The following is a 22,102-nucleotide window of genomic DNA, read 5'->3' as shown; positions in this document are numbered from 1 at the left end:
AACTCCGGAGTGAAAAAATAAAGGTCCAAACCGGTTCGAACCGGTTCGTACTCATATGCAACAAAAACAATTGACGATTGCAAAAGATAAACTATACATATTTTATAAAAGTGGTACATATAAAAAGCAAAGTCTCGCATTACTATGTGGAACGAACGAGCTAGTGTTGGGGCACCTCGGGACGCGGGTTAAAGGCCATTTTAATGCCAGGCAGCTGACCGAAGAAGCAGGACGTCGTCAAGCATACCCGGGGAAAGACGGCACCTATGAGACGATAAAATGAACTTCAGTGGAGAAAAGGCTCGCTCCACGCTCACCTGGGTCGCAGGCACTCCCAGGGCTACTTGCGCCAATGCGCAGAGTTCTGGATGGCGCTCCCGTCTCTTCCCAAAACTGCAATACGTTAGCGTCCCTTGAAAACCGCGACTCCTTGTCTAGCATTTCCAGGAGGCGTGCTATATAAAGGGGGTTACTTTTACCTCGAACGTGCACTCCAGCCTCAACCTCTTTCTCCTTGAGGAGCGCTTCCAGGGCTTCTCCGGGATCTTCTGGAGCCGCCGCAGTTTCAGAAGAAAGGGTAGGATCTGCTCGCATTGCAGAGCTGCGATCCGCCTTCAAGTCTTTGTCGAGTAAAACGTGGCCCGGTACTTTTGCTCAGGGGTGAAAAGATGGTGGTAGCGGGGATCCATGTACACTGCTGCACAGAAGACGTCCATGTCAAGAAGTTGTCGCTCCCTCTTTTTCATTGTCTGGACAAAGGCCTTTGCTAACGGCGACGATATCTTGGAAGTGTCCATGAAATATCTTAGCCATGCGCCGTAAAAATCTCCTACAGTGAGCTGTTCGTTCTGCAATGTCTTAGTCACCACTTCTGCCGGGCGAAGCAATACTGCGAGCATTTCGACTTCCGCCCATACGTCTTATGCCGACCTGGAGCTTTCTTCTTTTGAGAGCAACTTTCCAGTGAAGCCTCTCAGTTCAAGTAGCCTGGTGAGCATATGCAGCGTGGACATCCACCGCCTTGGACAATCAACCATTGGTTTCTTCAATCCTAGCTTCCTAATAAGGCACACACACACACACACACACACACACATATATATATATATATATATATATATATATATATATATATATATTTACATTTTTGGTTTCTTTTTTTAGGTTACATGTGTTTTCTGCCACGCACTTTTGACGCGACCTGACTTCGGCTATGAACCGAAAACCGCATAGAAAACATATCGGTTCCGCTCCGGAGCGAAAAAAATTATTTCGTTCCGGTTCAACTCCGGTTCGAGAGAAAATAAAGGTTTTTTCCGGTTTTCGGTTCACGGTTCGGGTTCGGTTCAATACCCTGCGCAGAGCACTGCGAACTCCGAGCATCTCATTATTGATCCCGCGCCAATGGCATCGCGGCATTAACCGATAAAAAATGGCGAACAACCAATCACGAAGGAAGAAGCGTGCACATAATTATTCGTACCCTTCACTTGCCATTGACTATAGCAGTAGTGAGCCTCTATGGATAAATACCCTCTTTCACTTCTTTCGTAGGTCGCTGGCCAGTGGCAAATCAATACGATAAGAATATTCCATCGAACATCACTCTATGTAGTGATTGCGCTTTCCATCTATTCATTTATTTATTTACCCTAAAGGCCCTGACGGACATTACATCTGCAGTGTCTTTCGTGGATCGCTCCGGTGGCGGTGATTCGACGGCACTGGGACTTGGAGCTGAAGATTGTTTTCTTCAAGAGCACGCTCCATTGCATCGTTGATTTAGATAATTATTTGCTATTAGTCACTGAGAGGTTATGAATCTCCTTTATGGTCGTAGTGGCTTTTTACGGCGCACACTTCACGCGCGAAATAAGATGTAACAAAATAAAACAACATTTTTAATAATATGCTTACGGCATTATAGGGATAGCAGTTAAAAAAAATGGGAATGGTCTTTTGGATTGTTTTTTTTTCTTCTTTCCTTTTGCCTATTAAGATTGTATTTTATCGTCTGAAGACGGTTAACGCTGAAAAGTATGGAAGTAACTTAAGCCTCCAGAACAACAAAACATGTTTAATTTGACGGTGACAGCGCAGGGAAAACCAATCTCACACCAGACACTCGGGAAGACAAGCACACGCGCTGAACTTACAACTATTGTGTGCTCGGCTAGTTCATTTTTCTCTTCAACGTCTGGGTTGACGTTGAAGAGAAAAATGAAGTAGTCGAATACACAAGAGTTGTAAGTTCAGCGCGTGTGCTTGTCTTCCCGAGTGTCTGGTGTGAAATTGGTTTTACCTGCGCTCTCACCGTCAAGTATGGTTCACCAACTCGCCCAAGCGTCCATCCTATCAATGTTTAATTTATTATGTGATACTTGTTTTCTCTAATGCGACTAATTTTGTTACCTTCATTTTATCTGGAAGTGATTGGCTGGAACAATTAGCACGATGTAGCAGATTGCTAGAGAAGCCACATCCATATCACCGAGCATATGCATTTCATAAGAGATTGAATCTCCACCTTTCTGTCCTGGCATTAGCAGCAAAAAAGGCACGACTGAGAGGCTCACACGTGCAGTAAATGACCTAAAAAAAAAACACAGAAAAAAACTATACAGTTTAGTTTTGCGAAAAGACAAACAAACAAAACACTTTAGCTATTTTTTAAACTTATTTGACATACCTCTACGCGCTCTCTTAGAAAATTGTGTAAAGCCTGATTCACGCGGTAAATTTTACTTGAGATTTCCCAGTTCCGACGCCGCTCGTGCATCAGAAAAAAAAAAAAAAAAAAAAAGAGGGGTGGAAGCTGCAATGCTCAATGTCGCAGCTAAGAAATCGCAAGCAAAAACGCACCATGTGAATTAGGTTTAAGGGGGGACAGAAATGCTAACTTCAACGAAAATATATCGAACAATACAAAAATTCAAACACCTTCTGTACAATGCAAAATAAAAGAGTACCTACGATGGGAGACGACACTCACACAGAAATCTACAAGTCGCCAAATTATCGCAAAGTAACGTCTCTGTTAAACTGGTTCTAATAATTTAATTTGTGGAGTGCGCGTGTAAGAACCTCGGAATAGCACCTTTAGGAGGATACGAATAAATAAATAAATGACAACCGTCAAGCTCAAACTATTTGCTAGCTTTAAACGAATCTTCGAACGCGGCTGGGTGGCTGTACTTTGCCAACACGTAATGAATAATGAAGTATAACTTTCAAATTATTCCCTAACGCGTTCGCGGTCTGCTGTCCAGATTAATTACGCCTCTTCGGGGTCGGCTAACGGCTTGTCCGGTGAGCGAAGAGAAACGCTCGACCGCGCATCAAATTGAATTAGGTCGATTTGTTTTGCTCTCGAGGCTATTGCGTAGGGGAAGAATGCAATAAACAAAAACATCGAGCTAAACAAAAATAAATTGGCATTTCCCCCTCGAGACGCGAGTTGCGAGCCTTCGTTGCGCATCGCAGCCGCCTTCCAACTCATTAGCATTCTGCGACGTTGCCCTAACTCAGGCCGGACACGAGCACTTGTCAGACCGAGCGTCCAGGAACAATTCCTTCTCGAGGCCTGAGTCCGTGAGCGAGCATCTTTACAAATAAAAGTACGCAAGTTAAGCGGGCGCTGACCCAAAACCGGAATCGCCTCGATCGACTTGCACGCTCTTGAAACAGGCAACGAAGATTCACGGTTGGGAAGACGCTCACTTCGCTTGTTGCTTTTTCGTTTGTTTGTTTCTGTTTTGCTCCAGAATATATCTGATCAATTAAAAAATTCGACACGTCAAGCCTCACCTTGCGCCGCGTCTTTGTGGTAACCAACGTTACTAGAACAACTCAGTCGGGAAACTGCCAGAGCCTACTTGGAAAAAGTGGCTCCGATTCGTACTCGAGAACCGAACCAAAGGCGATCGCAATGCCGCCATTTCTCCCGCAGCGGCCATTCAGGGAACTGCACGGCTGCACGTATAGGTTCGGGTCGAGTCGCGCAAGGGCCGGTGGCGCCATCTCGCAGTTGCGTTACGCAGTCGCTATTTGAATCGACTTTCATGTTTTGACTCGTCGCTAAAGGAGGGCGCTGTTATCGTATTTAGTTCGGTCTCGGTGGACGCGAGCGGTCCGGGTTTCAAGGGTGAGTTTCCCAATTGAGTGTCTTAGTAACGCTGATGGTAGCACATAATTATCACTCTGAATTCGCAGCGTCGGGGTTGCGCCAGGCAGAAAACTACATGATGTCATCAAATCACGTGACAACCTTTCACCAGAAGATTGCGGGCAGGACAGCGCGCCCGGCTTAGGGGACGCATCGCGTCTCTAACTTCATTCTTTGCATACGTTCAGTTAGAGCGACACCTGCACTGTGAAACCCTCCAAGGGTGTCGTTTTCACCGCCATGTACATCTCGCCTGGAACATCTATCTCTGGCGTCAAGAATTTTACCGTGGAACTAGGTTTACCTGCACATTCCGATGCAAAGGAACCCACTAATCCTAACGGTAACTGTCTCAATTTAGTCTTAGGCAGGAGGGACTCGAGTGTGCTGTGAGTTTTCTTTCCTACATACTTCAGTGACCGCAAGGCTGTGTTCTGTGAGATTGGAAAACTAAAAAATGAGCATGCATAAAAGTGTGCTACCCCGCGCGATAACAGCTATCGCTGTCACTTCGCAAACTGCGGGAAGAAAAGCTTCTATTTCCGAAATCATTACTTCCGGTGCTTCCTTTCTACTTCATAAAGAAAAAAAGGGGGTTGTCTTTGGTGTTAATTGGGTCCCTAATCTCTACCGTACGCGGCTTTTTTTTTTTTTTCTTTTTTTTTCAGGAGTGAAAAGACGTTATTTAGCCGCTTCCGGCCGTTTCAAAACAATGTATCCGACTCGTCAGCTGTTTGCAGGAACAACTGCAAATTTCCCAGAAATATTGGACTCACAAAAAAAGGCGATTTAATCCGGAAGATTGCCTTCCGGCAAAGACGTCCGTGCACACGGCAGGAGCCGGATTCGTACACGCTTGCATGTGGGGCCATCCCTTTATTCAATATTCTTCCTGCAGATAAAACAACCAACTGTGCGGCAGGCACTGTCACGATCGCGGTTGCGACGCCATCCTGTGCCTGACGCCGGAAATAATGAGGGTAATTTTTTTATTCATCCACCATCCTCCACGTAGTGTAGTTCTCACAGCTGCATCACGTCGCCGTTAGGAGCGCTTTCGGCTCAATTTGGCGGCGACCATTAATATGTCGGCACAGGTTTGTTTGCTATGCATCCGCGATGACAAATTGGCCAGGCTCTGTTGTTGTTTTCACTTTTACATTGTTTGTCTTATAATTATGGCTGTACCATCACGCTTTTCTTTTTTTTCTTAATTGCTTGTAACCTCCGCTATGGCCGGCCCCTCGAGGAAAAAGAGCGAGAAGGGGCGACTGCGTTGCGAATGTACGAAGTAAGTTTTTCCGCTAACTAGAGACGTGCACTCCCTGATCTGAAATGTTATATAAAGCGATGGCACTTTAAGGATTTGACGCGGAGTCTTTGATGGTGTTTTGTCGGCTTTGCACTCATGTGCATTGGTGAGCGTTACATTATTTTGTTACCATTAGCATCTACGCAAAAGTCGACAGTCGGCCGACTTGCGATATGTTCAGAGCGTATTAGGAAAAAATAAACAAATATTTAATGCGACATTATAGAGAGAGGAAGATAGGAAGTGTCACTATATATACACTGATAATCCGAACAATCACATTTTGCGTTCCGGAGCTAGATGTTGCGTAGCACCCGATACCAAAAGAAAGAAAAGAGCGGAGGGCTCCTCTAAGTACGATTGTGCCTCTCGCTCCCTGAATCGTTAAGAGAAACGAACATTGAGCGAAAAGAGGATATTCGATGATTAATTAAGCTAGCTCCAATTTTCAGCGTAGCCGCATGATGTGAAACGTCAGGAACTCAAAAAAGAATTATCGTTGTTGTTCAAAACGCGGGAGAAACGTTTTACCTCACGGAGTAAGGTTACACTCAAGGCTTTGTTGATACACAGTAAACGGAGTTACATAAAATGAAGAACGGGCCACATTGGAGCCGCCCTTCGGCTTATATTCTACCGTTTTACAAGACTTCTAAATGCGCGGTGGAGTCGTTTTTGTTTTATATCTTCGCTTTAGACTGGGAATGTTGACGTAATTATGGTGTGATTAATGACTCCGGATTCTCCATAGCCCCACCTGCCCTCTCCAACGGAACAGTTGTCTCACGAAATGTTTTAAAGTGCTTATTATTCCACAGGCGGCTCCAGAGATTCGCGTGAATTTCTGTTGCTCGAAGTAAGGTCGCCAGACTAATCGTATTTTATACCTTTTATTTGGATCATTGGAGCGCCTGTTATACGTTTCTTTTTGGCGCTTCGTTGCACCATATAGTACCAGGGCGGCTGGAACCTGGAGCAGGGTAGGAACAGGCATTTTACCAATGAGAATGCTTGCAGATTGTTAATAAACGCGAATAACAGAGGACCTGAAGACATGGGCCTCTCGCATGGTCGAAAGGTCAAGCGACCTACCTCTAAACCTTTTGTTTTCAAAGGTGAGGCCTACAACCACGATTGCGAGGCCGTGCGGTTACGCTCATCTTCCAATTGAATCTGCATAAAAGTTATGCATCGAAAAAAAGAAAAGAAAAAAAGAACGAAAATGAACAAGGAAACAAAGTTTGTAAGCTTTATGTTCAAGGAGTGCAATCAATTATCGACTAGTAATTAGTTACGTTACCCCATTCGCTAAGACCCTGCGCGAGGTTCTAGATGGTACATGCCTGGTAACAAAGACTAAGCATAATGCCAATGAAAACAGGACTATAAATCGAAGCAAAAAAAATATTAATGGACACCCGCCGACGGAAAGCAATTACAAGCGCCTTTTTTTTTGTCTTTCTTGTTGCAATTTTTTTATTTGGTTCACGAGTAGCGACCTGATTCTGTAAATTTTTCTTTTAGAGCGCTCTTTTTTGTTTGTGTATATATTATTGCTATCATGTTCAGTCCTGGAAAGCTTTCGAGCAACGTTTGCGCGGTCGTTAGAAAGACATTTGGTTTTAAACAAAAAAAGTGTGTATCGGTTACTTTTTTTATTATTTTTTTTAATTTTAAGTTTTTTTTTTTTTTTTTTTTTAAAGATTAGATGTGTTTTGCTTACTTTACCTCCGTGAGCTTCGTAGACCTAATTGTTACGAGGCAACGTTGAAAGGAGGCGCGCTTCTTTGTTAAGCAGTGGGCGGAATCACGGGCTTGAAAGACTATGTATATTTCATTTCGCCTCGGTAAGTGTACTTTATGTTTTTGTTTGTTATTTTCAGGGGTTCTGCTGTACCCAGGTGCTGGAAGCGCGCCGTGTGGAACAAGTTCTTCAACCTCCAGGCAGCTTCAGCCGGGAACAGTGATCGGGACGAATGGAATAAAATACACAAAGGAAAGGAAAAAGGAAATCAGGGTCCAGCTGTCCGTGGTGGTATATAAAGCTTGCCTTGGGGTAGGCGTGGGGATCATGAAGAAGGCGGATATGGGGTAGTGCTTGCGTTTCCCCATGGTCTGCCTGGAATACTTTGTTTTTATTTCTTTATATATTTCAACATACTATCAGTCTGACTGAACTATGATAGGAGACGGCATATACACATTCTCGATTAGTTGGAACCTAGATTTTGCCCTAATTTTCACCAAGAAGGTGTAATTAAAGACCAGGTGAACCCTAGTGACTCTCACAGAGTCCTGTTTTGTAGCTTCTCCCACTATAGTAACAATGTACCCCAAGCAAAGTTGTATTCCGGATCAAATAATGAAATCAATTGATTCCTTAAAACAAAAACAAAAAACAGGCTAGACTTTATAAAGAAGCGCTAGAAACCCAAGTTAAACTCAAATATCAATTTTGAATGTGGCTCGAATTTGTTCATCGTCGAATTTTTCCAGTAATTGAACAGCTTAACCGTGTAATTACAGTACCGGTACTGTGCGACACACCTAAATATGTAATGTTATTTGTACCTTCAGTCATGAGTTTAGGTTCGTCTGATTTCTGCTCTGAAGTGCGTGTCCGCAGTGTGACATTCATATGGGAATATCAATCCGTTCAGCAGAGTACACCTTGCAGTATAGAATTTTTCTCTTTAGAATAGGTTTTTGTCTCTATTTGTAATGGTGTCATAAGAATAAACGTTCGTCTTTTCCTTACATACGCACTTCTATTTCACGCTTCAGCGTGACTGTATAGAGGTGGTCGCATTTTTGCGCGCCGCCGAGACGGCGTTTCGTTTTAGTTCATCGGTATGTTGCACTGATCCGCGGTCATTCGTTTTTGCTTTAGCGCTTGCACGTGTCTTACTTTTTTCCGTCTACTACGAGCGGAGTTGTACATTGTCCACGACAGGTCATTGCACAGGGTCTTGCCTCTTACCAGGGGCGTGGGCTTCCAAACACAAAAATCTACGCTGGCGCTCGTGGCATGCACCGGAGTGCTGCTCAACGGCTGGCGCGCAATTTCGTAAACAGGGCCGTGTCTCGAGCTCGAACGACTTCTTCGAAAACTTCGGGTCAGGTTCCAGTGGTTCGTGACGTTGGCTGGAGAGGCACCGGGCGCAACCGGTGTAAGGGCGCAAGAGTGGACCCAGCATCGTGGGATACTCGGCGAAACGGATTCCCCGGACGCCTAAATGTGTCTGGCGCGCCTTTTCGCCCGAGAATGAGTATATCTTCCCTAGAACATAAATATGTCGGAGGTTTAGGGTCCCAACCGCACGGCCCGATCTTAATATCCCCCTCGGCAACAGCAATGACCTCTCGTGCGTCGGAGCCTGTACCAATGGGATCCTAACTAGAACCTGATTGGATGGGACAGGTTTCGGTGCACCGTCATAACCCCCGACCGGACGGAACGATTTATTAAACGTATTATCAATCAATCGTATTATCAATCAATCGTATTATCAATCAAATCGTCGAGTTCCAACGGGTCCGAGCGGCCCAGTAGTTCTCCCCCGCGGTTCGCCGCGTTACCATTGTCGTGGAGGACAGCCCCTGCTCTGCGGCTCAGCCGCCGTCCTCACCGGAGGCACTTGACGCCGAAGCATCCATTTTTGTAACTGCTTAACTACGTAAGCCGTGCGCGGCAGTTAGTAACAGCTTTTAATATTTGTACTGTCTTCGTGTAATTGTTTTACGCAGCAGTAAAGTTTATTTTTGTTGTATTTACTGCAACTTCGCTTTCAAGTCAGTTGACTCTCCGCCATCGGCCACAAGAAGAAGAGGCAAGAAGTGTTCTTCACCTCCAGACATCATCCGGACCCATCTTCTATGATCACTACCCGGTCCCCGGCGATAGACACCCTCAAAGGTTCCCATCGAGGTCCGGGACCAAAAGCAACCTCATCCCTACTGTGACTTTCAGGAGCATAGAAGACCACATAATTGCAAAGATCAGTAAAAGAGTGCTGTGTGGGGTCGGATATTCTTCATGTAAAAGTGCGAGGGGTTTACTACAGTTGATCGAATGTCATTTTGTCGAAGCACGTTTTAAAGAACGGGCAGGTTTTATCGAATCACGGTTTAGAGAAAGCAGAGCCTCGGTTCAGAAATGCCGTTTATCGAAAAGCGGACGCTATTCAAAAAAGGTTTTTCTACTTCGCGCGTGCACCACTGGTGCGCGTGTTAACCCAAGGTCCCCGCTGCGCTCCCGCCGCGTCGCGGCGGGAGTCTGCGGTGGCTCATTACAAAAAGATGTTAACTCACTTGAGTTATCTGTACACGCCGCTTCGGGGCGGCCGAATTCGCTAAAAGGAAGCTCATCGCCATTTTCTCAAAACAGGTTTCTCTATAAAGGGATTCGATAAACTGGGGTCGGTAAAACGGTGTTCGCTAAAACGAGCTTCTCTAAAACGCATGCCTCCGAAGTGTGCGAGAACATCCTACAGGTTTCCACCGTCATTACCTCCTCTGAATTCAATGAAGCAAAAAATCTTACACGCTTGTGAGGCCGATCACCATCAATTGACAATAATTTATGGATTGAAGAGTTTTAGAATCACATGGCGGGTGATGGTATGGGGAAGTCTTTTGCCTTTAGAGAAAAGCAGTGAAGAAAAAGCACGGAAAAATATTCGTAAATCGTATGCAACTCGTTCTGGGGCCGTCGGTGCACCCTTTCCTTCCACTTTTTCCTCTCCCGAATTCTTCCCTCAGCCTCTGCTCGCATTTTCGCTCTTTCCCTACAAACTGCTGGTAAACCGGCTATCTTCCACCATGGAAATAAATAATATTAAGAAGTGAGAAAAAAATATGTGCCCGTCTGTATCTCTTCTTCTTGTATTACTATTTCTGTTAGAAATATACCCATATACAAACTCGCTCCTTTCGAATATAATGAAAGAAAGTTAATAAAGCTAAACAAATATAAGCGTAACGGGCATATTTTTATCATTGTTAAAGGGACGATGCTACAATTTTTGTACTTTCAGTCAGTGTGGGAAATAAGGATTTCTTTAAAAAAACATATTTATTTGATTTATGCTCTATTTATTTGAAAGAAAAAAAACAACCTTTATTTAAACCACCGTAGCTAGAAAATAATTACTCGTCATCACTACATGCATTTTTAAACATGGCAGATTGATTTATCAATCCGTCCGATCACCGATAACAATGCGGAAGAATTAATGTACGTTTAAACTACTGCTAATTTACAACTTTTATTGACGTAACCTCCGCCCCCCCCCCCCCCCCCCCCTTTTCCACTAGATTAAAAACAGCTCAATCTTTTTAGTTAGCTATTTTGCATTCTGATTTGCTCACGAATGGAAGGTACATAGAAAGGTCAATGCTCCAATTTGCTCAGAAAAGCACTTCTTTGCTCGTGTTCAGCCGGATATAAATCCTTCTTGCTTGACGCCTCTTTGATTACAGTACAAAACAAATGCACAAAGAAAGCATCAATTGAGGTTTGATTTAGATCGTCATAGCAAGACTGGTATCAACTAAATAACGATTTAATCATGGCTTAAATGAAATATTTCCGTCGTCTTGACTTTTATTTCCCACCCTGCTTTCAGTAAATACTGCATTAAATTAGTTCTTGACATTATTAACCTATGAGCAAGGTGGAAGAAACACAAATTTGTTTCTTCCACTGTGCATGAAACTCGCCTTATTTTTTATTTATTTTTTCTCCACGCCATGACAGTCGCTGACAGATGCTAGGAAAACGAGTAGTGTTCAACCACTCGCAGCCAGAATAAGCGATCACGTGATCTGGAGTCGATTATAAGCCGAGAAACGGAGGGAGAAGAGGAGACGAGAGCGCAGGGGAGCTTCAGAACGCTAAGCTATGGTTAGAACGATTAGTGGGTAGTATAGTTCTAAAGCTGCCTTTGTCTCCACTGCACTCGTCGGACCTTAGAACGCGAGAGCCAAACGCCCGACGCCGGTGTTCCGAGTTCTAACGGGTTCGACCAGGGCAGTGGAGCCAACGGCAGCTAGCTTTAGGCATACTCAGTAATCATTCTAACTAGAGCTCAGCTGTCGTCTCCATCTGTCCCTCAGTTTATCGGCGCACAAGAGTATACTTACTAACGGACATAACTGAGTGCGTAGCTGCTCAGCGCGGGCTCCCGGCAAGCGTCCACAGATTTTTTACAACATACATTCCGCACCATCAAGATTGCCGGTTCTGTGAAGTTCGTAAGTTTGAGCTCGTTCTGGGCACGCCCAGTGAACAGAGCACATAAATATGGCTTACGTTTGCTTGATATACTTCAATTTTAGGGCCTCCGCAGTGCTCTACATCGAATTTACTCCTTGTGTTCTAAATGCTTACAGTACGTCAGCAACATTGAGAATATACGTCTGGTAGAAGTTCTAGACGGCATAGTATTGTCAGACAGTAAATGTAGCATGAAAACCATCCCTGAACATGATAGTCCCTGCTCAGTCTTTCAGCTTGAACTAGCTACACAACATTGTTTGATCAAAGTGTTCTAGTTAATATTGTAGGTTTCGTCAGTGATGCTATTGGAATCCGTCCCAAGTGTCGGAACAGTATTGTGCAAATGACCTTGCTGTTGACCTGTCACATTCCCCAAAGACTGCAACCCCCACCATTCTAAAATTCCCGCACGTCTGCATGCAGTCGTCCGAGCCTGTTGGGACTGGCACTTTCTGCCACTTGACGATTTTACCAAGAGTGCGTGCACGCTAACAGACTGCTGTGGTGTAGCAGTGGCGACAGCACCAGCCAGTAGAGCTGCCGTTTGTCACGCCAGAAATAAATGAGGGTATATCAATGCTGGATATTGTTTTATTACAAAGTGGTTGTTAATTCTGTTGCTTTGCTTGCAAGTAGCTTTCCTCTCCAAGGATCGGGTGAAGTTTTTTTCTTTTTTTCATTTCGCTCCTATCACATAGCGGAGCACCTAAGTTCATCAAATATGTGCGCTTTGAGGTGAATAGCCTGAAGAGATTGGTGGACCAACACAGTGTGAAGCTCCACACGGCCCATGGATGATGACCACCAACTGGAGCTTGAATATCTGGTTCATGACAAACCTTTTATGTCTCCTTGTCACGCTGTCTGGGCAATCAGGCAGGTTGAAATGACTGTAAGACATAGGAATTATTGACTTCCACAGTGTAGAGAAATTAAACTTGTTTGATTATGTTTAAGGCAACAGATATGACCATGTGTACATCCCTGATGGAGTAGTAAACATGTTATACCAACACTGAATGGAGCTTCACACAGCTCGTTCTAGCAAACCTAATATACTGTAATTAGTCTTAATACAAGGTGACTCAAATGTGTGTGGAAAATGTAGCGATGTCATCAACCCTTTGACGGCCGTCGCCGTTCATAAACTCTAGTGATTACATATATGAAAGTTCCTACCAAAACGCTAAGGTGCGGATACCTAGGGGGTGTTGTTATTTGTTATGTCTTTGGTGAACTATAAATATTATATTCGCATGTTGTTTCGCATTGCTGAGTTATTTATAGTTTTCAAATTAGACGCTCCGCGCACATGATCACTTTGCATACCGGCTGCTCTGGTGGTAGTGCCAATAGAGCAGTAGTGGCTATTCCAATTCAAACTTTCAACCCGGAATTACATTTAAAGGACGCGGGAGCTCATCACCCGACGGGGAAGTCTTTTAAAGTACCTCCGGTTAGGAATCTGAAGACGCTGGAATGGTGCGGAAAGGGATCCGTCAAAATAAAAACAAACGGATGAAGGTGACAACTCTTCGGCTTCAATATTTTCATTGGATGCTTCTAAACCTAAGCCTGCAAGCACTGTACCTAAACAGCCTGTAGATTGACCCCTTCTTTATACTATTTCTTTGCAAACAAAACCGGACCCACTGGGAATCATCTTTTTGGGAAAAAAAAAAACAAAAAAACACGACCGTCAAAGGCTTAATAGTTACTGTGTAAGCAAACAATGCTTCCGTGAAGAGTTTCTGGGAGGCGCAATGTCCATGGAGTTCTTGCGTAAGGCGCATGCTTTGCAAAATTGCGAACACATACTCGATGAACCGTGGAAGTTGCCTGCTGGGTTATAGGACCGTAAAGCCGGAGCCACACTGCTCGTACTTTATACAAAAGACAGGGTGTTTGCTGCGGACATGATGACATAATTAATTGCGGACACGTATCTTCGAAGCATGTTGGCTTCATTCGTCTTTGAACCTGTCTGCAGACAGTTGTTGTATGCCCAGTATGACGTCATACAAGGAAGGCCTCAGTGTATGCAGACTGCCTTTTCTGTGATGTATTTTCTGCATGAGCGCAACCTAAACCTTGTAAGAATATATATAAGCTGTGAAACGTGCTGGCGCGAGCGTACATTTGCTATAGGTTGCCTTCATGTCACACATAGGCGCTCATGTCCCTCGAAAAGCAAGAGGATCGTGGTCATAACTTTTGCTCACCATAGCTTGCGCAAATGCGATTTTAAGCAAGCTCACCCTTCCGCGCTAGCGAATTTGTTTGTGTTGGCTAACGCAGCAAAGACAAACTTGTGTTTGCTGCGTTACTTGAAAGCCAACAGACGGTCAAACCAAGTACCGTGCGATCGCAGGCGTATACTGTTCTTCGTTGTTTCCTTTTTCTTGTAGGTAGAGACGTAGTTAGCCTTCGCTCGTAGAGTTCCAGGAAAGCGATTGCCATATAACTTTAGGCGCTTCGCCACATTCTTCTGGCAAAGTCGGGGCTCGGGAAGCTGTAAATGCGTCCCCAATAGTCGCTGAGTTCTTGATTTAGATCGGTGAAGTAGCTTTAATAGGTACGGGGGTGTCACAACGACATTACGTTACGTCCACGACTCCGCAGAAGTGTTTTTGGCCGCTTTCTATCGAAAATCCACCATGTTTCGAGACAGCTGATGCAGAGACTTGCAGCTTCGGAGCATCCTTCGCAATAAATTTAGCCCGATACTTAAATTTTTATTTATATAGTGCTCTACCTTAAATTACGATAATTATCACGTAACGAGGAACTTTTTTATGTTAGAAGCTTATTTAACAATACGACGCGACTGTCGAGCTCGCTCAAGATTGGCTGCCGTTGTTCTGCTAAAAAGCGGAAAAACCCCTCCGGTTTTCCGAGAAACGGACGCGCCCGGAGGGAGTAGCTGTTTCAGGTAGGTTCGGCTGGGAAAGCGTTGGTACGAGAGGGGGACAGCGTAGCTCATTCCGCTGTCCGGAGGTCCAGGCCCTCCGAAAAAGTCAGTAAACACTTCGAAGTGAATAGCATATGGTGGAGCAAACCAGGTCCAACTTCTAATTGAAAATATAAAACAAAACAGTGTCTTAACGAAATTTATATATACGTTCTGAAACATTCATATCGATTTCAACCGCTAGCGCTACATTCGGATGGAGAATAAACCATTGATTTCCCTACCCCCCCCCCCCCTCTACGGGGGTGTAAACCCCCAATTGTTTTTCTGAAGGGACCTCCTTAATTCCCTACGACTCCTATATTCTCGATGACCCCCCCCCCCCCCCCCCCTCCAACTACCCCCCCGCGCCTAAAAATTTAGACCCCCGTAATTTGAATTCCTATGGAAACTCTGAAATAAACATTGAAAAATGCGTATTTCATTTTGTTTTTACATTGAGTGGAACACAGTAAGTATAGGAATAACAGTTAAGAGTTGAGCTTGTTGGTATATACCACTGTTGGACAAAATACTCGATAAAAGTATTTAAGTTATTAAATACCTGCTTCATAAAGTATTTAAGATACTACTCAAGTTACGTTTACTGTAAAGTATCTTGAGTAGAGTACAAATACTTAGAAATGTGATTCAATTACTTTTGAAGAAACGTCCGCATTGCGTAATTTGTATCGACGTCAGTGACAACGACAATTATACAGCTGCGCAAATCTGGGTTACCAGACTGGCTTATTAGCACGCAACAACACAAAACGGAAAAAAAAAAAAGTATCGTAGGGTTATTTTATGCAGTCCAACTGTAAGGAGCAGGCTATTGTCACGAATGATAAATGATGAGGCGGCGAATAACTGAAGAAACTAAACGTTTACTGGGGCGAACTTGCGCCCAAAATAAAATAGAGAAAGGCTAGTGTCGCAGGCGTCGATGCCGGTGAAACAGCAGGATCGAGCGCTGGCACGAGACTGACCCTGGACCGCCACTCGGAGCACCTTTTGTACCCGCGTGGGTTTCTGGAACATTCGGCGGCGTAAACGTTCGGCGCGTAGAACATTCGTAACTCGATCAGACAACAAGGTTCTCGAACTTACGAGAATGTCAAGTTGGAAGAATAAATGAAAGTCCGCTCCCTGGTATCGAACCCGGAGCCTCCCAGCTAGAGCCAAGCGCGGTAACCAGAGGCGGTAACCATTCGGCCACGCGCTCTCTGGGCAACGCGGGCAATATCATAGATGTTACAAAACATTTCTGGGACAACAAGAAAGAAATTGGTCTAGATATTGGGGAAGAGATCAGACCGTGGCGCTTTAAGCGGTTAACTTTAGAACAACATGGATGGGGACTGCGAATACAATGACTCAGCGCTCGGCCGACTTAACCGAACGCGGCGTCAGCGTTCGACTGGAGTTCGTGTTCTCCGGTGAGGGGGAGGGGGGCTCTTTTGTTACCACTCCGGCCTGCGTGAAAAATGCAGCATGCACGGTACCCACCTCAGCATAAAGCCCAAGTGGGTGAAGCTCGCATTCTCTGATGACTGCTTTCTGGAAAGATCCGGCACTTAACGTCACTTCACTATTTGTTGGTATATTTACATTACACTGTGCCCCGCGCTCTAGTAAATAAGATGTCATGAACTGACCCACAAGGCCTGTGGGCATGTGCACAGGCCTTGTGCTGGGTAAACACCGAGGTGTGGGGGTAACAAACGGCGCCTCGCCAATACTGACATCGCTGAATACCACGTCCTGCAGCGCACCTTAGACGCATCGTTTAACTACAATCCATATTCCCTACATAGGGAGTTCACTATAAACAAACTTGGATATGGATATGAGTGAATGGATCACAAAGAAAGCCCACACAATAGTCACGGCAGTGGTCTCACCTTCTTCAAGCAAGTAGGTTGCGTTCAGAATGGCACTCAACGTTAGGGGACGCTTTGTTGGGATTTTGAGAAGTCATCCACCTTTTAGTTCATTTCCTGTCCTGTTCTCTGCTTATCAATTTTCGCTTATTGTTCGCTTATTATTCGCAAGACAAATAAGTGATCACAGACTGACGACAAAAGGAAAGTAAACAAAAGAAAACCTCGACGTTTTGCCGTAGCGGGGTTAAATATAAAACAAGCAAAACAAAAAAAAAAGTATTTTTATTTTTATTTTTGTGTGATCACTTCTCATTTTTTTTTATTTGTTATTTTCTTGACACTTAAGTCTGCATTTTGTCGTAGGTCGTTTCCCGGTCTGCGTTGCGCCTCAGGGTGGCATCGTTACTCCCGTAAATCGACACCTTTTGTTTGAGGATATTTTGGGGGGAAACTCTATGGAAACAAAAAGCGCCCTCGGGAAGGTGAGGGGAAAACCTTCATTGTACGAACTTTGGGTTCAAATATGAGTCCCATTCGGCAAAAAAGTTATGCTTTCACGAGCTCAATCAAAGACGCCGTAGCTAATCGGAGGATCGGAGCTAGCAACAGGATTTGGTTGCTCGAAAGAATGTTCACGTTTGCTCGTGCTACGCCCACGCCACATCCTACCGAAAAACTCGGAAAACGGCGGAATGTCAAAAATGCATTTGAGATGTACAAGATACTCGAAATTGTAATTAAAATAGAGTATCAAATACTCTCGATCAAAAGTATTTGCAAGGTACCAAGATACTTCAAGAAGTATTTGAAATACTGTATCTTGAGTAGAGTATTTGAGATAAGCAGACGTCTGGTACATACTTGTAGATATGTCAGCTTGAACTTTAGAATGAAACTAGAACACGAAGAAAAAAAGACAGGATAGGACACAGCTGACTACCAACGATGTTTTAGAGTAATTTATATATTAGGTTTATCGTACTCTACTTGGGACTCTAAATGAAGGAGCAAACGCGCAAGGAAGAAGTTTATCCTTCTTCAAGTGTAAACTCGTCGTACTTCTACAAGTACGACGAGCTCCCTTCTGATCGCCCATGACGAGACAAAACGCTGGCGCCACCTACCGGGAAGACCTGGAACATCTCCGTTTTGCCTGTTTTTCGCAAATTTATTTTACGCATCATTCTTTTATTACGGGCCTTAAAAAAAAGGAAAAAAAAAAACATGTGACAATGTTTTAAGCGACCTTTTCTGGTAGATAGTAGGTACGCATGTTTGGTCTCGCAAATAGTGATTGTTATTTATTTAAAGACCGAGGGAAAGGAAGCCAAGGGGACGTGGTAATACTGCGAAACCTTCAATTTACTGTTATACGAAGTTCCAGAGCCACCTCATAGATGGCGCCAGCGGGCCATGTATTTTCTCGTTGTGAGCGATCATAAGGGAGCACAATGCAATCGTTCAAACTCAAACGCGAGCGTGTGAGCCACTCTTTAAGTGAAAGCGTGGCATGGAAAGTCCCAAGCCTCCTATGATCGCTCCGCAGCTAATTCGATTGCCCAATTAGTTCATAAAAGCTCTAAAGAACAAAATGAGAAAGCAAGAAGCTTGAAGACAATAGCCGCACCCTGCGTGTTTCTTAGACTGTCACTGACTCTAGGCATTATTGCTCGGAAGCTCACTACAGGGGCGTGTTCCGTTCAGCTTCAGCCCAAGGAGGCGGTCTTCGCTCACACCGGGAGTCGCCTTCTTGTTTACACGCACACCCAGTTCCTTCGCACACACACACGCATACACGTATGCAAAATCTATTTCCGAAGTCGGCAAAGAGACGTGCCGCTGAGTTCGAGATCGAATCTTGGGACCTGCGACGCTGGACAGCAGAGCCTATAGCTGGCAGCGGCTTGAAACAGAGAAAGGGCAGTGAGACCAGGGCAGGCAGGTAAGGCGAACGCAAAACGCCGGTTCCGAAAAAGCAAGAAAAAACAGAAAGAGGCGGTCGGGTATAATAGGTTTCCCGCGGTGAGAAACCAATATGGTTGCCGCCCCGTCTCCTCTTCGAAGAGGAAGGCACCCCTGGGTTTTCGGTGCGACCCGTGCACTTGCCTCGTGTGTCGGCGGCGGCGATGCGCGTATCTATCACCGCAGACAGCGGTGGGCGACCCGAACATGCGCCGACGCTGGGCTCGTTCCATCAATGTCGAGGTCGTCCCCCCCTGGTCGGGGAGAGGGGCCGCAGTCGGTGACACCGAGGCAACCCGCAGTGTCCCGCACCAAGCTGTAGCGATGAGCACTAGCAGTTTCAGAAACAGAATTTCTAGGAATAGGATCCATTTCCGGTGGGACTCCGAGCTCCCAGTTCGAAGTGTCGGAGTTTTCGTGATTGCCGATATGGCTCGAGGTTGAATTTTTTTATTCCTCTTCGAAAAAGGGGAAGAGGGTTGTAATATAGCGCCCTGTGAGAGAGATGGAACAATGCAAACCAAATAGTATGATTTTTCTTGTAGTTTTCTGCCGAAGAAGAGGCAATTTGGGTTTGGATTTATTTAACGCAAAGTGTATAGCAGATTAAAGCTAAACACTTGAAGTTCATTATAACTTATTAGCCACTGCTAGATGCTCCTCCTACCTCTTAGAAAGAAACGTGCCGAGTTCATTTTCAAGTACTCCGCTAAGAACGAACAAGATACTTCGATCTCACCGGAAGTTCTTTGAGTACTCGGTGTGCGGAGTAACGTAAGGCAGGCTCAAGTGTCATTACATTTTACTCGAACAAAAGTCGCATTATAGTGACGCCGACATTTCTGCATCCTTGAAGTGTTGATAAATTAAATTGACCAAATAAGACTAGTGTACGACGAGACGACACCGTCGATTATCTATTGGTTACCTCCAGTAGAATCTGAGTTGGATTCTGATCATGTAAAAAAGGAACTTACCTATTCAATTAACATGAATGTTTAATGCACAATGCTACACAAAAATGCTTCTCCGCGTGCTCTGCAAAAAAATTTGACACGAGGGCTTTGTTCTTGAAGGAGCAAAAATGTATTAACCTCACCTATCTCGTGTGGAGGTCAATTAATTATTTTGTATATCTCCACCTTAAGCACTTTCCTAGGAAATCATTCACATCCAATTAATGAAAGGCGAAAGGATCGCAGCGGAGATAAATCTAAGAAAGTCATACACATCCAAAAAATAATTCCAGGTGCTGAAAAAATTCATATATGGTCACAGCTTCATAAGTCTAACCGTTCGTTCAAGGCCTTATATAGAAAGTACAGTGGGAACAGTTAGAGCGATTGTTTTAAGTGACAACCGCAACAGCAGCAGGATGCGAAGCAACAATGTTCAGTGGATTTTTTCTTTCTATGGAAAAGCAAATTTTGATCGAAAACATTGCGAACTTTCTGGGACATTCCGAGGAATAAAATGTTTTCAAGGAATCAAAATTCGAATTGATTTGCGTTCTATGATACCCAGGAAATTACAGTGTTCAGGGACATTACAATATTTTGGCAATAAAGGCAGAAATTGCGAATTTTGTAAAAGTAACACTTAGGATTTGACGAAAACAAAGATTGTAGAGCCGCGGAATAAAAGCTATACGCGTCCAAAAGTTAAATTATTACTCAGAGATATTTTATTACTGTCATCTAAAATATTCTGGGGAACATTGAGATGTTCAGTTGTTGTTCAGTTGAAATTCTCATTCTAGTTCATACGCCGGGGCGTTGATGTACAAGAAAGTTGGGGATGTGTTATATTTTTGTTCCATTCATTACTAAAGAGAAGCCGGAGCCGGAGAGCTGTTGGAAGTTGTGGAAACCCTTTTTGAAATTGCAATTACAAAATGAAATGAAAAAAAAAAAATACGAAGCAGTGAAGTGCAGGAGCAAAAGTGTTCTAGAATATTTTGGACACACGCCACTATGACCCTAGTCAAGCGAAAAAGAGCGAATACCAGGACACTTTCTGCCCCCCCCCCCCCCCCAAAATGTTCTATACATTTTCCACTGGGCGCTGTCTTTTGTTAAGAAATGTCAATAGAATTAGTTTTAAAAAAGACAACACGTGTGCTTGGCCAGGGGAAAAAGAACCAGACAAACAGTTCCGTTTCAGGGATTTATGTGTTCGGCACTTGCTAATCGTATTTAATTATTGATATTTAACAAAGATGGGCAGCATATCAAGTACAATCATTTGAAATGCGCTGAGGAAATGCTGAGCACCTTTATTTGTATTGAACCGCACATTACAGACTGGGCCGACCGTACATTCCGATTGTATATAAATACAAAACAAAAATTGTATTTAAAATATGAATGGAATTAAATAATTTTTGGGCTCCCTTTCTTGCTGTCCAGAGTACGGTTTCAGCGCAATAGGCATATTACACACACACAAAAAGGGAAAAGAACCGCTGGTAGACCTATTGACTTTTTGTTTGGGATTTTGTTATATCCTGAAAATTGCTCGTGGTCTGTTGTTAAGGTTTGGCTAACGTGGCAAGCGACCACGAATTATTGTTTCGGAACCTTATTACATAAGCTTGCACTCAACTTGCATGGTAAAGATGTCTTTCCTGATGTTGTACCTGCCTATCAAATAAATTATATTGCTAAGGTTTAGGGCTGGGGATTGGATCGATTAACCTACCTAATAACCGATTATTGCTTTAGTCGCAATTAATTTTTTTAAACTGCCTAATCGGTTAAATATTGACAAACAAAAGAAAAGCTAAAAAAATGTAACGCTTTTACCGCGCAGACATGGACGAGTACACGCGGATGAAGGCAAACTTTAGGTCCCATTTTGACCGAAAGTAAACTATAGGGCCGAGATCTCCAACGCTGAAAAAGTGAAGAAAGTTATACGTTTCCCGGCCACTTCGACGCCGTGTGAGAGTCCGTTTAGAGCAGCAGGGACTACTGTGAACAATCACAGTAGTACGATATATCCGCAGAATATCAACGGGCCTCTTTGCCTCTGCGGCTGAAGTAATAACTTGCCATTGTGAGTGATTTTCGACTGTTCTCAAATACACTTGAAGGTAGATTGAAGACCCGGAATTGTACATTGCGCCGTTTGTCGCATATTCAGCCAAGGCAAACAATTTCATTTGGACTTTTAAAACTCTTATGCATGGCAATCAACGACACCAATTAATCGATTAAAGGCGGCGATTAATCGGGTTAATTTTTTTTTTAATCGACGCCCAGCCAAGTTGAGACTTTGTTTCAGAAACTTGATCGTTGTGACATATGTCGGCTTCGATTTTTAAGAGGGCACGAGACCATTCGTTTGAACTCAAGGGTTAAAAGGTCGCAGATTTGAAACTACGGGAACCAGTTTTCCATATGTATCTGTGTGTATAAGGGGAGGAGGGGGTGGACCGAATCTTGAGCTTCACTTCTCTTGACTTTGGGTGGATGATGAGGGATTTGCGGCCTTTGACTTTTACATTCATACATTTTTTTACATTTCTGAAGGTATACATGAATGA

At 44.0% G+C, this 22,102-nt stretch overlaps 1 long non-coding RNA gene across 1 annotated transcript in view; it reads right to left on the bottom strand.

Annotated features, from left to right (window-relative positions):
* Positions 1–314: 314 nt before the first annotated feature.
* LOC121836770 overlaps positions 315–22,102 on the bottom strand; it is a 51,547-nt gene continuing 29,759 nt past the window's right edge. The window contains exons 2-3 of the long non-coding RNA XR_006077992.1: positions 480–697; positions 315–393 (exon numbers count right to left, since the gene is read on the bottom strand). This is a non-coding gene — a long non-coding RNA (uncharacterized LOC121836770). The remainder of the gene's footprint in view (positions 394–479; positions 698–22,102) is intronic.

Source organism: Ixodes scapularis, unplaced genomic scaffold (assembly GCF_016920785.2).
Source record: "Ixodes scapularis isolate PalLabHiFi unplaced genomic scaffold, ASM1692078v2 PGA_scaffold2__306_contigs__length_199485367, whole genome shotgun sequence".
Lineage (NCBI taxonomy): Eukaryota > Metazoa > Arthropoda > Arachnida > Ixodida > Ixodidae > Ixodes > Ixodes scapularis.
Note: the sequence above shows the minus strand (reverse complement) of the source record. Positions and strands in the feature narration are given on the sequence as shown.